Raw genomic sequence first — 20,195 nt, forward strand, 5'->3', positions numbered from 1 at the left:
TTGGGGGGGGGGGGGGGAAGGGGCAGAAACAGTAAAAATCTGAATGTTGAGACTACTTAAAGCCCAGTAGTTCAAAACATCATGTGTAAGATCACAGGATGGGAGGACATGCTAGGTGACATATGTGAAAGGATGTTATTCCTGTTGTTCTATTCCTAAATAATGTCAGCCAATAATTTATTTGAGAACACTTGTTTTATGGTTTAATTTATAAAACTGAATATTACCAGAAATATTCTGTAATAGGAGGTCTGTTGCACTTCTAAGTGGAACTGATTAAAGCTAGTCCTAAAAAGAAATGCCTGTTTCTGAGTTACTAGTTTGCAAGAAATGAATTAGATAAGTTTTTTTCAATCTTTTGTACACTGGGATCTCTCCTCAGTACATTTTGCACATGGCGCATTTTCCCATCTAACAAATACTACTTCCTGGTTAGCTTTATGGAAAGGCAAAATAGCCATGCTCTCTTGTTTGGGTACTTCCTGAAACCATGCAACCTCAGTTGACAACTTAAAGGGTAGTAAGCAATGTTTTATCAATAAAGAAAATTATTCCTAAGGGTGTGACACACAGGATACTTTCTATGGAGTCATCTCAATTTATTCTGGATCAGCAATGTAACTAGGGCATGATGAGTGGGGCATCAGCCCTGGGTACTGACTGAGGGAGCAAAGGAGGGGTGCCAGAATTTGCCCCCTGGGAGTCTTTGACACAACAGGGCAGCCCTGCACCCAATATGTTTGTACTGGGGGAAAGGGGATGTCGAGGGAGCAAATGGGGAACCAGGGTCAGCTCCCAGGCAGTCTGCCTGAGTGGAACTGAATTTACTATAGAAGCAGTAGCTCAGGGAGGTAAGCCTTCCCTTCCACTCACTTCCATCCTGTCCCCCTGTGCCTCCCCCTGCCCTGGGTACTCAATTGTTATACCTCTGCTCTGGAAGAAAATGTATGATACACAGCATTTACTCTGGAGGAAAAGTAGTTCTAGGATGTAAATCTGTTTTTGAGGAAGTAAGGAATAAATATACTCTGAGAAAATTACTCCAGTGCACATGTCATATCTGCTCCACTAGGAAAAATAGCTACATTTTTTTTTTGGCTTTGTGCAGAAAACTTTGAACTCTGACAATTAGGTGCATTACCAATTCGCCAATTACTTCAACTGATAAATCTCAAAAAGCCTCATCAGTTACGTCCTGAATAATTACAACAGCTAGGTAGGATATTAATGTTTCTAGTTGTTTTGTGACCTTATTTTTCTCATGCGTGTGTTCTTTTTGGGAGTATTAATAACTATGTATTACTTTTAGGCAAATCTATGGAATATTACAGGTTGACTGTGCAAGTAGCTAGTCTGCCAAAAGAGGATATGTGTGGAAAGCAACTCCTTATTGTCCTGTGCTTGTCATTCCATTTAATGAAGATAAATGCTGTATTGGAGGGGGTAGAGGGAAGACGCACTTGGAAATGATTGTTTAGTCAATCTCTTACTGTGAATAACAATGCTTCTGTCATTATTATTTCCCTAAATTCAGTTCTCTTCTATGATCATTAGGTATTTGCTTATCAGATCACAGCCCTTCAGAGACACAGCACATGGTAGAGAGCTCCTCAGTTCCATACCCTTCTGACCAAAAGTCCCGAGATATGCTTCTCCTTCTCTTTGTATATAGAATTGGTCATACTATTCATTACAAATAATACTTGTCCACAATAAGTCAACTCGTGCTAAAATAAAAAAGCCAAGAGGAGTTCAACAGCAGGGGACCATCTAATAAAACATATGATCTTAGTTCCCAACAAAATCCCTCCATTGATCTCAATAGTACAACTGAACAGAAATTGGAGCTCTGCTCCACAGACACCTGCCTTTGTGAGAAGGAAAAAAAATCACAAAAAAATCCATTTGACTTAGTTTCTAAAAATAAAATAAAGAATGTCTCCACAGGAAGTAGTGACTTTCTACAATTCTCTTTAGTTGAACAACTTTCAAAGAAAAGTTCCCATTTGAAATTTTTCAACCAGGCTTATTCAAGAGACTGCTTAGTCCTTAGGTTTTCTTTTAAATAGAGATATTCAGATAGGTGGGATCATAGATATCTAGGTGCTCAACATATAAGGATTTCTAGATGAAAGCCTATAGAATGAACAGCAGCTGACAGCATACAAGAAGCTGCTGTAGTTCACATTTGTAGTCCTTCTGCTGACTCACTTGACTTAATCACAGACAGGCCCACTGCATTCTGCTCTAACTGATGATTCCAGGTGGTTTTCCATGGTATCCCAAATAGAGCACATTGCAATGATTCAACCCTGAGGGAACACAATTTTCAGTTCATGTTGCTTCCACACACATAATTTACAACTATTAAAGATTTAGTTGTTCAGTCCGTTCATTTTTCCTGCATGTGACAGAAACTGGGAACTTCTAATTAACTGGTAGAAGTCAGGGTTGAGTTGCATCTTATAGACTAACTGGCTATGTATAGCAGGAACTTTTATTAGCCTAAGCTCACTTTGGCCGCACACAGACATTCATTTCTTCCAGAAATTCCAAATCTTTTTTCTAGTAGAAAAATAGCACAGGAGCCAAATTGTACAGATGTTCCTTAAGCCCCATCAGCTAGGTTGCATGAGAGGGCTGCTCCCTGGGCCACTTCTGCCCTCCCCTAGGAGGAGCCCATTACTTGACAGCCTGTTCTACCACAAGAAAGCAAGCAAGCTACTGAAAAGCAGCAGCTGCAAAACAGTACTCTGCATTCTCTCCAGTCCTGGGAGAATGCTTCCCTGCCCATCCTGCTAATCAGCTGATTGGCAGGAGTGGAGGTATTATCTTATGCTGGAAACCCTCCCAGTTCTCCCCTGCAGGAGAGTAGCAGCATTCCTTGCACCCTGGGCTGACCTGGAGAAGTGCAGGGGGAGAGGAAAGCATTCAGCCACTGTAACAATTCTCCAGGAGCCTTGTGGCAAGGTCACAGTAGTCTGTCTTGTCCCCTGCTGTGCTGGGCTAACCCATAGCAGTGTGGGGTGAGGCAGGCGCACTTCACGATGGGAGCAAAGCTCCTGAGCTTTGCTGCTGTTGCACAGTAGCCTGCCTTGTTCTACACTGCTCCAGGTCAACTGGGTGGTGCAGGCATCAAGGGGAAGTCCAACCACAAGCCACAAGCCAGTTAGGGGACAATCTCTGCATGCCCAGCTCCCAGCCCCTCTGGTTTCTCTTGGTCTGCAGAAAAACCTAAGCTGTGGGAAAGAGTACGGACATTGTCTTCTAGGAAAAACTCTCCTGGGAAAAAATTAACCCCACTTGTTCCCAGGTTAAACTTCTCCTGGAACAGCCATTTTTTTCTCTGGGAGAAGAAGCCTGAAGATCTCCCTTCTTTAGGTTTCTACTGGAAGAACAGCAATTCTCCCAGTAGAAACTGAATGTTTGTACCCATCCCTAATCAGAGGTTATGAAAACACATGCACAGAGCAGTGTATCAATTAGTGATTTGAATACAAAAGACAAGGAAGGGAGAGGAGGGGAGGCAGTGCTGGAAGAGGTAAACAAGTAATAAACCTGAGGGATAAAGGGATCAGTACTTCTCTGAAGAGACATTTGAGGAGCCATTTGCTTTGTCTTGATATTATGATATGAAATGTATACATTGGAGCAATTTCAAAGATGTTCAACACAAAGAAAAATATATTATCTAGAATTTACAAAAAGACAATTCTGTTCTCTGTGCTTTTCATAATGATTCACCAATTATCTTTCCACGTCCACATATGACATTTATATTGTACTCCATAGTGGTACAATGTGTGACATTGGGAGTGTCTACATAAGATGCTGCATCACTGTAGCACTGGTGGGCATGAACCATCATGCCAATGCTACTGTTTAGTAGCAACAAGCTACTGCCCAGTAGGGTTGGAAATGACCCATGCACTGCTGAGACCGTGCAACAACTGCACAGTTGGGCACATGTGTAGATGCTCCCATTCAGACAGAAAATAATCAGTTTTGTTTGACTGTACTGATCCTAATAATGGTTATACTTCTCTGGTTGTCTAGTTTTATTGAACAAAATCATACAAAATACTTAGAACTGGCTTTATTTTTCATGCTTGATTAATTGCTGTATTATCCTTAGGTTTTGCTGGCAAATAGAATGCAAAATATTTTGCTTAGTAGCAGGATGCTTATATGCCCCATTCATCCAAACCCTGAAAAACAGAATAAGGGAAACATTTCTGTGCATTCCTTTCTACCTTCATGCTGCCTACAACTCAGTAAGACTCCAGTGTTCTACTTACGGTTCCAGCATATGCTAAAAAGCAATACATTACATACTCCCACTTCATCAACTTACTCTCTTAAAAAAAATCTCAGAAGTGACCTCATATGCACATTCCATGAAGTTGAGAAATAATTTTGTCTTAACACTGTTGAGGTCACTGTTGAAAAGGAAATTTGAATCACAGCAATATTTTATTATGCTGGACATCAAGAAAAAGCATTCTTTTAAATAGAGGTAGTGTTTGAGAACTGCGGTAGTTGCTGGATCAGGGAAGGGGAAGCACAAGTTTTGGAGCGAAAGCATAAACTGGGCTGTGGGAAAGGATTAAAAAAGTAGAGCTGAAATTGGCCTTCTGTCCTCTAATCAGCATGTCCTTCTGACTGCTCCCGTTCTGAGGTTTAATGTTGTAAGGAAAAAATCTAGACATATTACTCATTCATTTAAGAGTCTGTTGACCTGATATTGTAAACTGGGGAAACAAGCAACCAGATGTAAGTGAGCTTAATGGTTATAACTTTACAGTAAATCATGGCATTTTAAGAGATTTTAAAATGTGCTTCTGTTTTACTAAATGTATTCAAACTTCTGGTTAACTACTGTATGTTACTGGAAGTAAAATTAAAACAAATGTTTTAAATGACAGCACTCCAAGCTTACTGTATTTCCCTGTTCCTTGAAGTCACCAAAAAACTTATTTCATGTGATTTTCTAAGTGGCTGTTTTAAAGTGATATTTACAGTTGTGCTATGCTTGCCACTGTTGAAAACAAAGAAAGCAGTGCTTCGAGGTTAAAATTAAGGCCCCAGTTTTCTGAAAGCTTGAGTCTGTGTAATTTAATGCATGTGACGTCATTTAAGCTACTCACTTGAGTAAAGTTAAAGGCTTATTGTTTTCAGGTATTACTTCCTCAAAATTAAGTAATTTGGTTTCTCAGACTGTGAAGACTGAGTATTGTGCAGCTCCCATGACCTGTGGATAAAAAACCATTATAAATGTCAACAAAATTATTTTCTTCATTACAGTATCCCTGCAGCAAATACTTTACCAGTTCTCATACCTATATAATATAGCTCGTATGGTATTACAGATAGCACCTGCAAGATAACATTTTAGTTGGACCCAACGGAAGCCTATATACACATGCATCAAGGCTGCTTCACCATGCTGTAATTACAGTGCATCAGATCATACTCAATTAACTGAGTCTGTTGAAGCGTGGTAATTACTGCTCTCTAGCAGTTTCCAGCATCATGTGTTTTAGGCCCATGCACTGAAAATGACAGTGGGAGTGCTTTAACTAAAGCTCTCTTGACGAGCTTTAGTTAAAACACTCCCACTGCCATTTTTCAGTGTGGGGATTCTGATATATGTGACATTCCAGGTGCTTTAATTAAAGCACCGCCCCTTCACCTCCCAGAGCACGTGTATAAAAGCCCAATGTTAAGAGGCAAATGAAAAATAACAACATTCCTGAACAGTTAAAAAAGTTTTAGTTTGTTTGCTTCTAGAACAGAACAGAGGTGTGAGGGACAGCTCCTTATTTTTTCTAACCTGTTTTTCACACTCCTTCTTTCAAGAGCTTTGATTCCCCTTTTCTGAGTCAGCATGTTGCAGTGGCTTGAATGGCTTGCTTGCCCAGTTCACCTTCAGGTTTGTCCACTTCAATTGGCTCACCGTCATTCTCATACAAGCAGTTACTTCCCTGTACAGTTATCTTTCTCTAGAATAAAGACAGAGATGTCTCTGAGATCTCTGTGTCCTGCTTAGCATCAATGTCTGAGCATGCAGAATCCCATGCAGAACTCTGTACTGTTATATATATTCTGTGGGGGCATCTACATGTGAAATTAATGTGACACAATAAACTCCAGCACATGTCACACTGGAGTGTATTGCTCCTGGAAGCCATATTTACACGTGCACCTGGGACTGCAGTACATTGAGCTGGGTCAGAGCACTGTCAGCTGGCAGGAGTCCCAGGGGAAGTCAGTCTGCCATCCCGGAGCTGCTCCAGTGTGGCTCAACATGCTGCTGAGGGTGCTCCAGTGTGGGGCTAGCTGGCAGACAGCCCCCACACTGAAGCATCCTCATGCCCCAGTCAGCCCTGTCAGCATCTACATGTGTGTTGCTGTGCACTTAAGAATACTGCCATAAGAGAGTACTTGTGTTTACAAGTACTAACCTATGGTGGAGTTAATTAATGTACTGTCGCCTAATAGGTCGGCATGTGTAGATGCTTTACTGTAGAGCTAATTAGGCAGCTCCTCAGTAACGTCTCATGTGGATGTGCCCTGTTTCTGATACTCAAGATAGCATAGTGAAAGCTAGCATTAGTATCTCTGTACTACACTACAGTGCAGGTATATCTTGTTCCTCTGTTTTACACACACTAGTTCCCTGCAACAGTTAAGTTTTAATATCTCTTTTAATGCTGATGTTCAGAACTCTGAAGGTATTTAAGTGGATGGTGCCTCTTATTTTTTTGTGACAGTTCCTCCAACTTCAGACAGGATACAGAGGGTCTAGAAAAGCCATCCTTAGTTATATGTGTTCTGTGTGATAGTTAGGATATACCTTTTAGCTCCTTGCCATTCACATATGATTGCCAATTTGTATATTTCCCTGATAACCTGTATGGAATAAATAATGCTGCTGATAAAGAGGCAAAATAATCCTTGCCCCAGTGCAGATCCCATTGGGATACCTCTCACCATTTTGTTTCAACACTCCTGGTAATGACTCACTGGTTCTTATCTAGCAGCTAGTTTTATATTCAGTTTCTCGTATTATTTTCCAGACAACACTTCATTGCCTTCTTTGTGAGCTATCTTCAATGCCAAAGGTCTATGTCAGAGGTTTTTTGAAAAGCTATCAAATGGTTGCTTTTAGCAGCAGAAATTCTCAGTTTCTACTATTTCTGTACTAAGCAATTGCTAGCTTAGAAACATGAAATCATTAAAACAAATGGTATTAAACATGGATTTGGCATTTACCATGCAAGTGAAAGCTGCAACCAGGAGCCACTGGTGACTCACTAAAATACTTCAGTATGATGTGTTTCCAGTATTTCAACAATCAGCATAAGCACAAGAGATGCCTAAATATATGACTGCAGAGGAAAACAAATTAAGTAGCAGGAAAGCCAGAAAGAGGCTTGAAGCAAGAGGCTGATACAATTACACTAGATGTTGAAACGCAAGCACTCTGAAAAGCTAAGTTACATGTATGTTAGATTTCTTAACGTACCTGAAACAGTACCTTCAAAAATAGACTTCATTCATTTCCTTATATATATATAATTTGTTTTGTGCCATACAATATATGTATTTGGAATTGAATATTTAAGGCAATTTGATACCTGCTGGCATTTGGCCAGTAGCAATTCTTTTTTCTTTTTGTCGGGGAAGAACTGAATGAATCAGGCCCCAAGGTCACGGTGGGCTGGGGTGGCGGATTGGAACATGAACAGGTGGGATTAGCAGCGGTGGAATCTGAGCGGCACAAAAGCGTATGGTTTCAAAACAGATGGATTTATTTGACTTACGCTTTAGGCGTAGGAAGAGCTGCTTCTTCAGTTACGGTGGCACAGCAACAACAAGTTACTGGCTAAACAAACGACAACAAAGGGGGTCTGTTGGCCCACGGGGTTCCAGAGTGAGCTCTTGCTATCTACCCCGCAAGGGATAGGGGCGGCTACCCACTTCTTAAGTCCCAGGACTGGTCAACAGCTCATATATGGATACAAACAACAAACAACTGTAACACGTTGAGGTGAAAACTGGAATTGTGACGCCAGTCCAACAGGACAAACGGATGATCGAAGGTGAAAGCCGAGGTCGAGAGCCAGGTAGTAGATGAGATCATGATTGGAGCCAGTAGGGTTGCGCAGAATCATGGTCGAGATTGAAAGCCCAAGAGTCCAGGAACCAGAAAACCAATACAGCACGAACGAGAAATAGTAACGCAGTGAAAACCCACGCTGGAGGAGACTGAAAGGCCACAGAGCCTAACTGAGAGACAGTCCCTGAAGACCAGCCTCTGTCCTCAGTTGAACGGATCTCCCCCCCAAGGGAGGGGCTCACTGATCTTTTATAAACATTTGGTGGCCAATCAAAACACTTTCTCTAAAGAAATTTCTAGTCCGATTACCTCATGCTTTCAGCTGTCACTGAGCATGCGTCTGCGGGGAAAGTAGGTCAGTAATGACTGACAGGTCCTCAGGTCACCCAGGGGGCACGAGCTGGGTGAGCCTTGGAATTTTCCGTTCACAGAGTTAAACGCGCATGTCAGTTTCAGCTCTTCTGTGTTGTCAGCACACACTTAAGATTTTCCGTGACACTTCTAAAGCCCTGGATTGGCCATTTGGCTGAAAGCTGTAAATTCTGATTAGGGCCCAGCTTCTTCAGTCAGCAGGTTGCCTTTCCCATGTAGCCTATTGGTGGCAAAAGTGCCAAGGATATCTCTCTAATAGGTACTTGGAGCTGTGTATAGACCACAGACTTACTGTACCTGGCTTAGTGCTGATGCAAGTTAGCCTGCCCCTTGTTAATTAACCCACCTGCAGTGCTGGGCAGAAGTGGCTTACCTTACTGTGGATTTCAAAGGCAGTAGGGAGCAACTTAGCATCTTTGAGACACTCGTGCCAGACATGATGAATTTGTGTTCTAGAATGACTGGTGTCTCTTGGGGGAGGGACAGAAATTACACATAAACTGGTTTAAGTGATCAGAAACTGGTTTAAAACTGTAACAGAACAGAAGCTCAGTGCACACAAACCAGTTGCAAAATGGCCAAAACTGGTTTAAGATAGACCTGGTTGAATGTAGTATAGGACTTAACTGATTTGCACCCTGCAGAGTCCTGGTGCTGTAATTTTGGACTTCAAATCCCAGAGACCTTGGGAGCAGCAGGAAGAGGAAGTGAACACACAGCTAGAGAGCCATGCTCTAGCGCCTCCCTCCCTCCCCCCCCAGCTTTGGTATGACCCACTGCAGGCATGTGGCTCCATTTCCTGAATCAAAGGTAAATGTCTGTTCACTTCTGTTTCAATTTAATCTGTGCAGTTTGGACTAACCTGCAAAGACTGAATTGATTCAGCCTCAGCCTTTTTGACCGTCTGTTAGGGCTGTGTGAAGCTTCGGTCGCTGATTCGATTCAGAGGAGATTCAGCCTGATTCAGAGACCCATTAATTTCTCTGAATTGAATCAGAAGCCTCTGATTTGATTCGGAGAGATTTGATGATTTGTTCATAGACACAGCTTTATATGTTTTTTCTACATACCTCGAGGTACCAGGCATGGCTCATGAATGCTGAGATGGTGGGGTGGATGGAGCATCTCTCGGGAGCACGGGGAGGGGAGGGCTCCCCCCATACACTCAGCAGCGGACCCAGAAGTGGACCGTAAGTACTTCTGGTCCACTTCTGAGTCCACCACACAGTGCTTAGTTATCACAATGTGAGAATTCTAGTTCACAAGTTTCAATATAATGCTGCTGGTATAGTCGATGTATGATGACTTTAGTTTATGAAAACTTTCCCAAGAAGACCCCACCCCCAAACCAGCAACATTCCATGTATATTGAGATTCACAACCCTTTTGGCAAGCTAAGCAAAAGAGGGAATTATGCAAATTTCTGATTTTATGGGGATGCAGTGCAAAACAGTGGTTTCAGGTGCAATTGCTTTTTTGGTTTGTGGTTACTTAGAACCTGTAGCTCAGAATGAGATCTGAAAGTCTTTCAACAGCCTTAACATGCCTGTCTTCTGTCACCTTTTGCCAATATATGTACTTAGTTCTTCACAGGTGGGCTGCAGTTCCCTCTTAGATAATCTATGCACTTTATTTTTCCTTACTGGCCCCCCAATTCTTTTCTTTTTTTAATTTTCAAAGGCATTTAGTTATTTTTCTTTTTTCTTAGCAAGTAGCCATCACTTTCTAATAATAAGAAAATGCAGCATTTTACTTGATTTGACTTTTTATATTATATGTACGTAATATTGCTTTGTCAAAGTGCAATAGCTTAGCTCTTTAAAAAGCTTTCTTTTTTATTCTAGAAACCTGTTATGTTTGAATGATTGCTTATCATATATGGTTTTCCAAAACAAATGCTCATTGCTTATATAAACTATTAGTAGTAGTTTATTTCCAGTTTTCAGTAAAACAATACAATGAAATGAAGAATAACATTTCATACAACTATGAAAAATCATGTTATGTTAACATATAAAAGGACAAATGCATGTTCCCTAAATTTAAATAAATTAATTTATTCTTTTGATTTTACAATGTGATTTAACACAAAGTAAAATTTTAAGGCCACATGAGGAAAGGATTTATAGAAAAAATGTAGGATTATCTGTCATGTATACAGCTATATACCCATTTTCTCTGTATTGCACCTTTACATCTCTAAGGCCTCTACTCACTGTAGACAGAATTCATGCTGATTGACAGAGTTGCTGAGGTTCTGTTGCTTTGTAATTACTTGCAGCCAAGGGGTGGACATAGATCCACTTCATTCAGTACCTGGGTTAATTGATCAGGATTGTAAAATATCAGTTATTACACTAAACAACAGTCAGTTCCAACTGGCTATTTCAGGGGTCTTGAGTTGCAAGTCCTTGCACCTTTCCTTAGCTGAGTATAGCATAACAGCAGTTTACAGTCAATAGTAACATATTACAGAATGTCAAATACATTTAAGCAACCTAGCAATTAATAATGTTCCACTGGAATCTTAGATGTTGGGAGTGATCATGTAGATTTGTGGGTCTTTGAAGTGAGGGACTGATAGTCCACCAGTTCTGGTTGTGTCATATCCTCGTTTTGGTCCAGAGTCCATATTGTCTTGTTACCTCTCTAGGACCTTTTTAGATAAGATGGCCAGCTCAGTCTCCTCTGGATTTCCTTTACACTATGTGTCTGTCTTGGGTGACAACTCCATATAATGGTAGGACTACATACGATTTCTGATACCACTGCTGTTTGCTGCAACTATTCTCCAACCTAGATTTGCACAATGTCATTTTCATGAAATGTTGGCAGGTTGTGGGACTCCGAATTGTGAGTTTTTTTGTTTTGTCTTTTGTCTATTTGTATCTCTGCAAGGTCTCAGCAACTATGACAGTTGTTTCAATTCTTATTTTCCATTTTCTGTTGAATAAAACATCAGTAGGTGATGATAGATACTATATTGATTCCATTCTCAAATTCAGCCGTGCTAAATATTGATCAGTCTCATTCCTCAGCTTTTTTCAGTAGATGCTTTATTTTGATACTGTCTTTCTCCAAGCCATTAGGTTTGGACCAATGGGAATTGCAGTTGTGTGTCTAAACATGTACTTCACTGCAGTCTGCTTGAAGTCACACCCATTAAATTATGGTCCATTCTTAGAGCTTTGTCTATGTCTATCACTATGGCATATGTATCTTACCTTAATGAAAATTCATTTGACATGCATATTCACCTGTTTAGCTGGAGTATCTTCCATTTCAGGGAAGTGAGATGATAGTCAAGTATTATGGTTTCTTCCAGTAGTTTCTCTCTGAATGTTTTATCTCAGACTGCAGTCTTGATTCTGGTCTTTTCTTTGGGACTCAGGCCCCTGCACATATACATCTAAAGGCACTGTGGGGTCCCCGATTCCAACAGTTGTGCCTCCTTCCATGTCACATGTGCATAGATAGCAGCACACTCAATTTTGGGATCAGGGATCATATCCAAACCAAACACTTTTTACTTGCCTTATGATCCTGGGCTTTCCGTTGCACAAGCAAATTGAAAGTTAGACACCCACAGCCTGGTGTGATCCAGTGTAGGCCCAGGGCCAGTTTGAGACCCCAGTGTGGTTCCAGGGCCTGAAAAATTGGCTGATTGTCAGTCTTGGCTCTATGGCCTCCCCAGACATGCCATATATTCAATTTAAAGTGCCATTCAAACCAGTCATAAGAACAGTTTATGTTATATGTGGACTGTTTTAATGGCTGGTTTGTCATTTTATGGTGCCTCGAATTGGGTGCATGTATAGCACCCTTGCCATTTATGCTGTGATTAACATGTTAATTGCAGCATAAATGTAACGTGTAGCGTGGGCCCTTAGTGAGCCAAAATTGCATGATTGGCCTTTTAACCTTAGATCAGTCAAACTAATTTATGCTTTTGTCTTCCTTTTGTATTGTATTAAAAACATACTGAAAAACTTTTTTGCATCATTTTTACATGCAGTGCTGTACTTCTCAAATTTCTGTAATACAGTTTAATAGTTAGCCTTTACTGCTGAGGGAACTGAAAACTATTGAAGTCATCAAGTGTTTTAGATCCAGCCATTATGAGAAATAAGGCTACTTTCCAACTGTCTTCCTTCTTGCTAGTACCCAATGCCTGCACATACAAAATGACTGTGTCCTTCTCCATTTGTCTGCTTAATTTCAGGAAAATGTCAGCGTTGGAAGAGCTTTTAACTGATCCATCCTTCCACTCAGGACAGTTTTTTTGTTTGTTTTCCTCCTAGTACCACATGGTGTTCAGTAAGCATTTGGAGCTCAGAGGTCTGGCAGAGGTCTCCTTCATTCACAATGTTTAAGTTCTGACCAGCCAAGGTCATGTAATATGAGCTTTCTGACAGCAAAACAGCTGGTTCCAGCTGGCTTTTGCAGCAGGTCTTAAAGATACAGTTGCCTACAAAGGGAGGAACAAATAATGTACTACTTGATAGAAACATTGATTATTTTTCTTTTGTCCCTTAATCTGAATGATGTCATTTAGAATATATTACTGCTCCTTTTGCATATTTGTATACGTCTCTCTGTGTGTATGTATATACGTGTATTATATAAACTGCATTTAACCATGGAGATCTTTGGCTTATAATAGAGGTAAGTATAATAGCTATTTATTTGACATTTTTTTTAAATATGCATGGCATTAATACATTATAAAAGTATGGTTCCAGTTCATGGCAACACTATTCCACATAGATAAAAACTATTTATAATGTAATGTTATCAAATAATGCAATGAAGGAAAAGATGTGTTAGTAGGTAAAACTTTCAAAACACCTATTGGTGCCTATACATGAGTGTGGAGGCTTCTCCTGTGTTTTGGAATTCTGGTTAATTGAGGCTACTGGAGCCTGGGTAATTGGCATGCTCCAGCACTCCTGTATTTCATGTATCAGCATCCCTGCACTTCAAAATGGCTGCAGGCATGCTTGAACTAAAGCTCATCACCATTTTGAAGTGTGGAGATGTTAATACACAAGACACAATTAAAGCACCACTCTTGCCAAACCTGGAGCACTTGTAAAATTGCCTTATGTGACTTAAAAATGTAATGAGAATTAGGCACCTTTGACAATGTTAATCAGCATTATTAAATACTTTAAAAGGATAACAGTGTGGCTTTTCAACAGCAATTCTTTGACTCAAAATGTCATTTTGAAATTTAACAAAACAAATCCATGCAAGTTAGGGTGAGACTTCCTCTTCTGCCAAAGTATAGCTGCATGCATTTTACAACTGAATTTTGATCTCTAGTGTTAAGGGTTTATAATGGAGATGTTAGTAGGGAGTGTATCTCAGTACTGTAATGGGCACACATATTGGTTTCATAAAGAGTGGCCTATTTGTGACAGGAAATTGGTGTGTTAATCATTTTCTGCTAGTGACAGTCTGTTTTAGACACTCTGGACTCCATTGTAATATCCAATCTTGCAAGCCTGTTTCTTTGCAAGTATATTTATATTTATGTAAATAGTGGTATCTGGGAACATGAGAAAATGTACTGCTCTCTCATGTGTGGCGTCAGATATCAACTTCCAAATCTATGGCCACTGTCTGGTATTATCACTCAATGTGTGGACTCCATCTGCCTTGTTTGGGCTTTTGTAAAGCTTGCAGCTTTCAATTAAGTGCTGTACTGTTTGTTGGATACCGCATTCACGCATGAGGCTGTTGATGATGTTCATCTTCTGAAGTGTTGCTTTGAAGCATCCATATCCAGATCTCAGTCAGTTTAGCTTGACCTATGCTTCTTTGTCAAGTTTGCGCCCAATGGGGGACTCGTTTGGTTTTGGTATAAAACTATGTGGGAATGGGTCTGAACTTTCCCAGTGGTCAATTCACTCTGTCACTGCCCATAGGTTTGGTTCAGCATCCCCAATCTCTTCCAGGAGCTTGTGGGCTTTATGTATAAATGATTTACAACTTTCATGCCTCTTAAGCCTCCATCTGTTTGCAAAATTGATGGAACAGGTGATTTCATCATTTCTTGCCTCTATTGCCAGTAATGATGTTAGCGTGACAGATCCATGCCACAGGGGTGGCCGTGATGCCCCCGGTGGTTATGTGGTCCCTACTCAGCTCTGTCCTTATGGTAAACGTCCCTTAATCACTCACTTGCCATGACTGTTCTTATTTAAAGATTAGATAAAGGAGGCTGCCCACAGGCCTTAGAATGAACCAGCATCAGTACAAATCACCACCAGGTCTCTCTTGGATCCCCACTTGTCTCAACTCAGCTCTCAAGCTCAATAGGCCTCCTTGACCTGCCCATGCCCCTGCAGGGCACCTGTAGCCTTAGTTGCATGGCTGTTCCACCCCTACACCATGCCCCAATCCTCACAGGTGTTATCATTTAATGTTCCTTCTACTTAGCTCCTTTTCTGGGCTCCTCACTACTTTCAGTCCCTCTCTCTGGCTCTCAGATCCCCTGGTCACCTGCAAAACGTGCCTCTGGGCTCCAGGACCCTTTGATCACACACATAGTCACTTCCTGGGCTCTCAGGCTTTCTGGTCTTATGCTCAGTCCCTTCTCAGGGGTCACAGAACCCCTGGTCCCACATGCAGGCCCTCTCTGGGGTCTTGGGGATCCTGTAGTCTGACTTCTAACCCTCTTCCGGGCTCTTGGATTCTCTGGTCTAGCTTGCAGCCCCTCTTGGACTCATGGTCCAACTATCAGCCCTTCTCTGAGCTTGTGGACCCACTAGTCTAAGTCTTAGCCTTTCACTATACTCATGGGACTCCTACTGTGCCCCATTCTCTGCTAAGCCAGGCTCTCAACCCTTTCTGGGATACCAGTTCTCAGGGTAAGTCTGCAACCAACCCCAGCAGGACTCCAGGTTAAAACACCAGTGCACTAAAAAGCATTTCACCACTCTAGCAAACACCCCAAGTCTCTCTGAGCTGTGTAACAAAATAAAGGCCTCTTACCTGTAAAAACTCAGTCTTTCACTGTCCAGGTAAGCTTGCCGGCTCCCAGGATTCCAGAGTGGCTTAGTCCACTCACTGCAAGTTCAGGAGCCCTGCTGCCGGGAGCTCCTCATTGCATGGTTCCAGGGCTGAACTGCCTGGCCAGCTGGGGCCTTGGGCTTATGTAGCTCCAGCCCAGCCCTCTACTAGTCAGGCAACTCTCCAATCATCTCTCTCTGCCACCTGCAAGCCACCTGTCTGGCTGCTTGTACACTTAAAGGGGCAGACACACCCCAGTGCCCTGCCACAGCTCGGATCTGTTTTCTTACATCACTTGGACTAAAGCTCAAGAGTACAGGGAGTACATCTGTGTGTCAACTGAGGGAACTCAGGCAAATGTCACTCCTAGGGAGTGCCATGGCGCGGGGCCCTAGGAGAGGCCGTGATCTCTCCAACGCCCCCTACCGTGCCAAGTTGGTGATCAAGCACCCTTGTTCTCGCCCACCACGTCTTTGATGTTATCTATTTTTATAATGGAGGCTGCCTTTTGTCCCCTTGGACATGGTGCTCTTGTTTATCCTGGCCCCTGTTCTGTATGGATTGACTTGGCGCACCCCAGGCTTATGGGCTATGCGTGGTTCCAACCTCCCCTGGAGCACACCCCAAGCCTCGCAGATGTCCCAGATGTTGTTTGGTCAGTTTCCTTTCTGTGCCCTCACTGGCGCCCCCAGGCTTGTCACACAGCCGGCGCCCCTCACTGGCGCCCCCCCTGGGGCTTGTCACCTCGGGTCAACAGTTTCTGTGGGACTCAGGCAGCCTCATCCTTACCTGGCCCCCAGTCCTTTGTGCCCCTTCTCAGGGCTGGGGTCAATGCCCCCTGAACGTCATGCCCTCTCTCGGCTGCTTGCCTGTGCGCCCCTCCCTGGGGTCCTTGCCTCTGGGTGCACGCCCTCCCTGGGCTCCTTGCCTCTGGGCCCCTCTGAGGCTCTGCCCGCACTGGGGCTCCTCTCACGTTCACCCTCCCTGGGGCTCCGCCTGCACTAGGGCCTTTCCCCATAATTGGGGCTCAGGTGGCCATAGCCGTGCCTGGCCTCCTCTCATGCATTGTGCCCCGCCTCAGGGCTGGGGCAGTGCACCCCTAAATCCGGTGCCCTCACTGACACTGGGGTCCCCACCCCTGTGGAGCCCCTCTGAGGCTTCCTCCAACCCTTATTAGCTTCACCCGGTCCTCCGGTATTATAAAACTACAAACAGAAAACTCAAGCCCCTAGGCTACAACATAAACTCTAAGCCAACTGGCTAACCCTCATTCAACTCCCTACCAGGGCTTCCTCCACCCGGTATCCTTGACCGGAAGCTGCTCAGGCCATCTAGCTTCTCTACTCGGCCTGCTCCTACTTCCTCAGCTGCCAGAGGGGAACTGCTTCCCTGGCCTCAGCCTGGACTACATTTATATAGTTCAGGCCCTGCCCCCTTGCAGTCAGCTGACCAACTGCGGTTGCCCCGGCAACCAGCACCTGTATCTCTTCATAGGAGCAGGGCACCAAAGTGCCCCTGTGACAGGTAGGTTAAGGTATGCTCATGGGGAAAGATGCGGTTGCTTGCTTTGATATTCAACGTGCTCTTGGCTGCTAGAGCTAGCACTGATCCTGCGGGGACCCCATTCTTTAGAGTTCATACTCTGTGTGAGGGTTTATGCTGAGTTTTCCTGGAGTTGAATCATTGTCTCAGACTAGGATCAAGTGTTCTCTTAGAGTTCTCCTGCCTTGACTTTGATTGCAATTATCAGTCTTTGTCTCTGGGAGCTCTGTTTCTCCGGTTATCTAGTCCTGGTTCTACACATCCTGTCCTCATCCTGGCCACTTACCCCATTCTTCCCCGCATGGATCCCAAGCCAGCTGCTCCCCCGTTTGAATCCCACCCTAGACTCTTAGGGCTGGGCCTGGAGATTCCTTCCTGACTTACTATAATGCCTTCTTTGCTTTTTTTTTCTTCTAGGTTCCTAGAGTGGTTCACTGCACCCTCCAGGATTGGACTCACTGACTGGGACATCATTATCACTTTGTTACCTGATCTCTGCATGTTAGTGGGCTGCTGGGACTCTTCCTGAGTCCTGGGGTTGATCCCCCTCTGGTGGTTACTGTCCATGCTCTCCCCATCTCCTCCTTGGGTTTCTTTCTTTGGGATTGACACCAACTGCCTTGTAAGCATCCCTTAAATTCCCCACACTGATCAGCTGCATTCATCATAGCACTTTACTCTTAGCCATTTTTTTGCAATTAGCCGCCCCTCCAGCTGATAGTGCTAATTGCTGCTGGTTTGGCGTTTCTCCTGCTCAGGTTTGGGATCTGCCCTGTAAGTTTCTCTTTGTTTGTTTTCTTTTTTTGTTCTGGTGGCAGTGTGTGTTAGCCCCCCGTCACACTATTTTTTTTCTCTTTGGCTGGTAAAGAGTTTGAATGATCTGCTGGAGATCATGCTCATGATGAAAGTGCATAGGTTGCTATCAGGTATCATGGAGTGTGGTTTATTTTTGAGGCCTTGGTGCCATACAGTGTTATAGGAGGTGGCTGTATGGTCAATAAAGGCCATGCCTGTTTTCTGCCTCATTTCAAATCTGTTTTCTGTGTCAGATGTAAGTAATGTAACTTGGTCAATGATACATTACTTTTCCTGAAAGCTAGCTTATTCTTTTGGGAGCTAGGGATCAATGTTTTCTATTTTATTCAGGATTATGTGCTGCATGAGTTTATAATGCAGAATAGTGAGATGGGCTCTCTCAGTACTCTGCCTTACATACAACGTACTACTGAAGATAATGAAAAAAAGCAAAATCTACTCTATGTAGGGCAAGACTCCTAGAAAGCAAAATGACATTTATATTTTTGTCTAAATATTTCAAAGGAAAAAACCCCTCTAACTTCTTTATTTATAATTTTTTTTTATACTAAGGAAGGTTTACACAGCTTGTAGAATATTTGTTTGGAGGAAATGAAATTTCTCTTGCCTTTTTCATTTTATGAAGAAGTCACCATGAAATCCAGTGTCCTGTATGGCATCAATATTACTAGAAGCCAAGTTATATTTCCATATACTTTAAATCAGAGGTATTTGAGTCACATCTAGCCCATAGAGCCCCAGAATCTGGCCCCTCGTGCTATCCCCAGACTATCCCCATGTTCAGTACCTGGGATATGCACTACCCATGGCATTTGCTGGGGCCAGTCCTGGGCTGCTCAAGCTGACATCCTGGACCTGCCCAGGTGCATGTTACTTGCATGTGATCAAGCACGTGGATGGTGGGGGGGAAAGGGTGGAGAGTAGGAGGGTGTTCTGTGTGGGCCTAGTCTGGCCGACAGGGTGAGATGAGTTTGACACCCCTGCTTTTAAATAAATGTGATTTTTATTTCAGATTAAGGAAAACAAAAAGAAAGAGTAACAGCTTGGGTATGTCTAGGCAAAAGATTGAGTTGACTTAGGTAAGGGTTAACTATCATCATGATTTCAAATTCAGGTCATAAGAAAATTCAGTGGGCCTCATTTCCATGTAATTCTGCCTTTTGTGTTGTAAAAAAAATGTGTAATCAGAACACATTGGGTGTAAAATGCTGTCAGACTAGAACCCTCTCTATCCTAACGTTACCCTTTTGTGTATTATGACTGCCTATGGTATGGGGGTGAATAAGGTCAAGCAAGTGTTTCCTGTGTACCAGCTGTGCAGAACTGTGTACATAGAAGTTACAGAAATGTACAGGAAAATTACATAAGAATGAAAAGGCATTGCAATTTCATAGGCAAAAATGCTAGAAGGTTTGCTTTAGATTTAGTTAAAAATAGTATCAAAGTGAATGTCCATGCTCTGACCAGGAACATGACTGAAAACCAGAAAGCCAACCTTTGGTCAGAATGAGACTAAAATCTCTGAAGTTGAAGGTTTTGAGATTTTGGACATTTTAAAAAGGTAAAAAAAATGGCTTTTGAAAGAGTTTTCAATTTCATATTTCTTTTTATTTCTCCCTAGTTGTCATGTAAGTAGAAATATCAAAATACTGAACTGTTCTTGTAATATTTGTAGCCCAGACTCAAACAAACTTTACTGGAGAGAGCCCATTTCCCTGTGATTTTTTCAAACCACTGCTTGTGTGTGAAATGTTTGAATAAGATGTAGGTGTTCAGTTTGCTGTTTGCCCATTGCTTGGTTGAGCCAGATATGCATTGCATATATAACTTACTCATCCTGACTGATAAATAGAACTTTTAGAATGTGTTAAAAATAACATGATTTCTGGAGCTATTTAAGATGTTTTGTTAAAAATGGAACACATTTAAAGTGCCTGCAGCAGGTCAAGAAATGTGGTTAAAACTCAGCCGCATCTGTCCCCAACTTAGAATTATTTTACACAGCTCTACAAACTCATGGAAAAGTAGAATATATTGGTGAGCACATGACACAATGACCTGGTGGAATTTCTCTTAGCTGCAAGTTTATTCCTAGCCTCTAGCGTTTTTACAATACTAGAAAATGAAATTGATCCTAGTAGAAACATTCTTAGCACTTGAAAACAAAAAAACAAAACTGAACTTGTTTCATAATAAGCAGAGAAGCTTTCAGTGTAACTCCAACATTTGTGACAGATTTCCCTTTAGGGACTTCTGTGAGCACTCTGTAAAAGATGCTTTTCTTTCTTTTCTTTCTTTCTTTCGCTTTGGACGCACCGGACCAGGC

The sequence above is a fragment of the Gavialis gangeticus genome, unplaced genomic scaffold (genome assembly GCF_001723915.1).
Source record: "Gavialis gangeticus isolate Ggan-Ray unplaced genomic scaffold, GavGan_comp1, whole genome shotgun sequence".
Taxonomy (NCBI): domain Eukaryota; kingdom Metazoa; phylum Chordata; order Crocodylia; family Gavialidae; genus Gavialis; species Gavialis gangeticus.